We start from the raw sequence: 4,863 nt of genomic DNA, 5'->3' as shown, positions 1-4,863 counted from the left end.
GATAACAAAACAGCAGGTAGATATCATCCCTTTATTTTAGTGTTCCTGGAGGATTAAATGTTTAGCATTAAAACAAGGATCCCAAAACATTTAATTTGGGTTACACAAATTTAGGAAAGCAGTAAATTTGCAGTGAGTTGCACCTTAATTTTGACCACGTACGATTGGATTCGCCAGGAAGCATTTACTGTTACAGAAACTACCAAGGACAAAAAAAAAACCAGTTACTCGTAATATTGTTGTCGGATATTTTGCATTTAACACTACATTCATTGTTTGCTGCCATTACAAATCCTGGTGATGGCCTGCCTTGTTTGATGTCTCGCTGTCCCTGTCCAAGGTGAAGAAGAGCGCTGCAGGCTAGTGACATCGGACAGAAGTGAGTATTCTACTTCAGGTACTACAATTGTATTCCCTCTGGAGTGGAGGGAGCCACTCTTATCTGTCTCACGTAATACTGTCAGGATAAAATGAATGGTTCTTTTAAATATGGTCATGCATCTGCCTGTTCATCTGTGCCATGACTGAGTATTCAGTGGTTTTTTTTCTTGCATTTACTTTGCATCCCTCCACAGATACCGGTTCTATACTGCTGATGTTTCATTTATCTAAGGTTAACTCAACTGAAACCATTTTGAGAATGAAGTGGGTGCAGTAAAGCAAACCTCTGCTTGAATGTGCAGGTTTTATTAGGTCAGAGGTCATCATCCGATGTCTCATTGACCGTCCGGGAAAAGATGCAAGTGCCTTGATGAAGGACTTTGAGGTTAGTAAAATAGTTTTCTAGAAATAGTATTTTTTTTTTTTTTTAAGTGTTTGTTTTTGAAGTTCTAACTAATGTATTCATTGATGACTGAGACGAGATCACAAACATGCAAAGGAGAAGCATAGCGAGTTAGCAGGGAAATATTCCTCTTTGTGTGTCCCTTTCTTGTAACAAGCAGTTTGAAAGTTATGGAATCAGATCAGCCTTAAAATTAGGATTCAACTACATATTTTGAGCTAAAACAAAAAGCCTAGGATACCATACACACTAGGGTTAGGGGATGGCTGACGTGACATCGTGATTGTAAAATACGTGATTGTAAAATAATAATTATAAATTTTATAATAATAATTCTCTTCTCCCCACACACAGACACACAAAAAGCCTACACTGCAGGTAAACACACCGGCTTGCCCCGCCTCTCTCTGCAGCCCCTAAAACAGACAAATAATAAATCATTGTATGCACACAATATTAGATAGATTAAACATACACTCCTCTTTCCTTTAGGCCAGGCTTATATGTTAAAATGAAATTGGGTAATGCATGAATTGTTAGTATAAGCAATGAAAAACTATCAAATTACTGTATAATAATCTCAGAGGAAGATCATTTGAGAGTCAAGTCATGGCATTATACAGTATAATATCAGGTAGGCCTACCTACAGATGACAGGAAAAATAACGTTTACCAAAGTGTATAGTAAAGTACCACCAATTAATGAGTCCTACTCTCAGTTCAAATCTCCACAAGACTCTGTCTCTCAACTAAAACCTCCTTTTCTGTATCTGAGCAAACAAACAAAAAAACATTCCGTTTGAGGTTCAATGCAAAAATTGGACGACAAAAATAAAACCAAGTGATGGCTCTCTCGTGTAATAGACAAGGTTAGTAATTCACCACAACAGTTCAACTTGATGCTTCCTCTGCAGACTGCAGATAAATCTCGTTTTATCATATAATCGCAAATGGAATTAATCGTTTAGCCCTATCTCCAGTGGAACAAGTCAGGATGAAAAAATATTTTCTTAAGTGGTATATATTAATTGTTCTCTTTAACACTGAAGACAGATGTAGTGTGTAGTCCACGTATACAGGGTAACCTTGATAACCTGTGTTACACCCATAGAGTGCAAGTTGTCTCAAGGGTTGACATATTTTAGAAAAGATTTACTCTGAAAGAATAAATGAAATACACGGTGGTGAGTTGGCTGCTCCTCAGATGTTTTACTTTTTTCTTGTGATAACTGCCAACTGAACTTTGTTGGAACAATACAAAAATTACAATATAACAATAACAATATAATACAAAAATTACAATTTGATATTAAGATCTCAATACATCAAAATACAGTAATATTTATACATTCCCTAAATATCTTCACTTAAAGAGGTGGTATTATGCTTTTTGGCTTTTTCCCTCTACTTTATTGAGTTATTTCTCTTTTTTGTGCATGTAACAGGTTTGCAAAGTGAAAAAGCCCAAAGTCCAGCCCAAAGGGAGTTCCCATCTCCCACAGAAAGCTCTGCTCTGAACCGCTTGAAAACAGCTCGTTTGTAGTCCAGCCCTTCACTTCCTTTACTTGTGACATCACAATGAAAACGCGTCATAAAGCTTGCCAAGCGGCTAGCGGGGTCAGACACGCCCTCAAACCAAGCTAGTCTGAGCGGAGGCCCTTTGGCTCGACTCGCCTTTGTCTGGTTTTCCATTTTAGAAATGTTGCACCTGTACCTGCTTCCAGGTACTTTTTTTCATATCACCTCAACTCCATCGAGGTTCCAAGCGAGCTGAGTGATACTAAAATGTAACGTGAAAACACGACAGACTGCTGACTGGTCAGAGAGAATATTCACTATTCACTGCATCATCATTGCTGCACCAGACAGAGGCCAGCAACAGAAAGTTTTATATTTTACAGTTTTCGTATGGAATTTCATCAGTAAATCCTCTTCTGAGAAGTTTTGAGGTGAAATCAGCTGTGTAGATTTCGATTATTGACAGTTTTACGAGAAGTGGTGGCGGAACAAAAATGTGCTTGAATATTTTCAGAGTTGAGGAGCTCCGCAAGTGGCTGCGGGGGAAGCCTGTGCCAACCTGCGGGAGGAGTGTATGAGGCCGGCCAGCCGCCTGCTCACAGAGCCCTCTGCTCCCGCCGTCACACAGACCGCTGCAGCAACAACAGCAGAGGAAAACACAGCTGGAAGGTTTTCATACCGCTTATCTGTCTTTACATTCTGAGTAATGTTGAAACATTTTAATTTAAAAAAGAGAAAGCTGTGTGGATCGCTGGTGTGTGTGTCGCATTGAACATTACGTCGCGGCAGTTGTGTGTGGGGTCGCTATGACGACAAGCTACGTACTATCTCTGGGTACTGTCTAATGGAAAACGGAGCAGGGCCGAGTAGAGTCGAGTCTATCGATTTGCGCTATGGTAGCATTTTTCAGCAAGGCAGCAGAGATCGTCAGAACACTGGCAACAGTTCAACGTTTAGTCCTAAAAGACGATGCAACTCCGACTCTGTAAGAATTGGAACAATGATGTTGTGTGGTTGTGGACTTGTGAGTAACTTATACCATCTGCTAGGTTACGTCTCAGTCTGAAGCGGCTTTGATTTGGATCACACTACCTTGTTTCTTACGACTCGCCCTTCTCTGCTTCTGATTGGCTAGTAGTGCTTACCTGGGAACTGCGCATGTGCAACTCCTAACAAAGATTTTGTACAAGTAAGATGCATCACTCTGTAGCTCAAGAGCGGAGCGTACAACACACAGGGTGAAAAGAGGAGCTGCAGCAATGTGCAGTATGAGAAAAATATGGAGTTTTTTGATAATTAAACCATGTAAATCTGTTCTGGTACAACCCCTAATTAAGATTTTGAACCTGAAAATTAGCATAATACCACGTCTTTAAAATCAATAACATAACAGACTCACAATAAACACAGAATAGGCTGTTATACAAAAGTAAACTATTAAAAATGATAAATTCTATATTTCTAAATTAAAAGTGCTCATTCTCTATCGTTCTAGTATCTACAAATATAAAATTACAATTCTGCTTACAGACTTGTGTGTAAAATACTAACAAGTAACAACCGAGTGAAAACATTGAGTTTCCCCTTGTGGGATTAATAAAGTATATCTATATCAATAACATTAATGATCAAACTCTCTCTCATTCGTCCTCTTTGTTTACGTATGACGTAAACCTGGTTGCCAAGGCAATGGTAAACTACAGCGCTGCTAATCAACGGTTCAGGATCCAACGGTCTACATTCTATTAGCTAAACGTTTGGCTGTAATGAAATAAAACTACAAAACACTCTTAACAATAAATCCCAAACATACAGTCTCATTTCCTGGTATTCAAAATGCACTGTTGGAAGAAGACTCAGAGAGCAGAAATATAGAGGCCACACCACAAGATGCAAACCACTCATCAGCAGGAAGTATCGGAAGGCCAGATTGAAATTTGCAAATAAGTACAGAGATGAGCCGCTAAAGTTGTGAAACACAATCTTATGGACTGATGAGACCAAGATTAATCTCTACCAAAGTGATGGAAAGGCCAAAGTGTGGAGAAAGAAAGGAACTGCTTATGATCCGAAGCATCCAAGCTCATCTGTGAAGCATGGTGGAGGTGATGTCATGGCTTGGCCGTGCATGGCTGCTTCTGTAACAGGCTCATTAATATTTATTGATGATGTAACTGATGATGGTCGCAGCAGAATGAATTCAGAAGTGGACAGAAACATTTTGTCTGCCAATTTACGGAGAAATGCTGAAAGAAGCTGCGATAAAAGCCTGGAACAGTTGGGTGATGTCGATGGGTCGCAGGCTTGAGGCAGTTTTTGCAAGCAAGGGTTATGCCACCAAATATTAAATGTTATTTACTTTAAGATTAGTTGTTTCATTACTTTTGCTCACCTAAGAATGCTGTGGTCTAATACAAACGGTGGTATAAACTTTGTTTCTAGATGTGTCAAACAACAAAGTTTCCCCTGGTGATGCCTATAGAATATGTTGTTGAATAAGGCACAAAAACAGTTGTATATGTCCCCATACAACACATGCTACAGGAACTACTAAACAAAAC

The 4,863-nt window shown here is 39.2% G+C and overlaps 2 long non-coding RNA genes across 2 annotated transcripts in view; both read left to right on the top strand.

The window, feature by feature from the left end:
- The first annotated feature begins 288 nt into the window (after positions 1 to 288).
- LOC123967048 lies at positions 289 to 2,868 on the top strand. Its single transcript, XR_006824172.1, has 3 exons — positions 289 to 379; positions 684 to 766; positions 2,817 to 2,868. It is a non-coding gene; the product is annotated as an uncharacterized LOC123967048 (long non-coding RNA).
- A 52-nt stretch (positions 2,869 to 2,920) lies between these two features.
- LOC123967047 overlaps positions 2,921 to 4,863 on the top strand; it is a 4,686-nt gene continuing 2,743 nt past the window's right edge. The window contains exon 1 of the long non-coding RNA XR_006824171.1: positions 2,921 to 2,971. This is a non-coding gene — a long non-coding RNA (uncharacterized LOC123967047). The remainder of the gene's footprint in view (positions 2,972 to 4,863) is intronic.

The sequence above is a fragment of the Micropterus dolomieu genome, unplaced genomic scaffold (genome assembly GCF_021292245.1).
Source record: "Micropterus dolomieu isolate WLL.071019.BEF.003 ecotype Adirondacks unplaced genomic scaffold, ASM2129224v1 contig_14913, whole genome shotgun sequence".
Lineage (NCBI taxonomy): Eukaryota > Metazoa > Chordata > Actinopteri > Centrarchiformes > Centrarchidae > Micropterus > Micropterus dolomieu.
The sequence above is the reverse complement of the archived record's forward strand: the minus strand, read 5'-3'. Positions and strand labels throughout refer to the sequence as shown.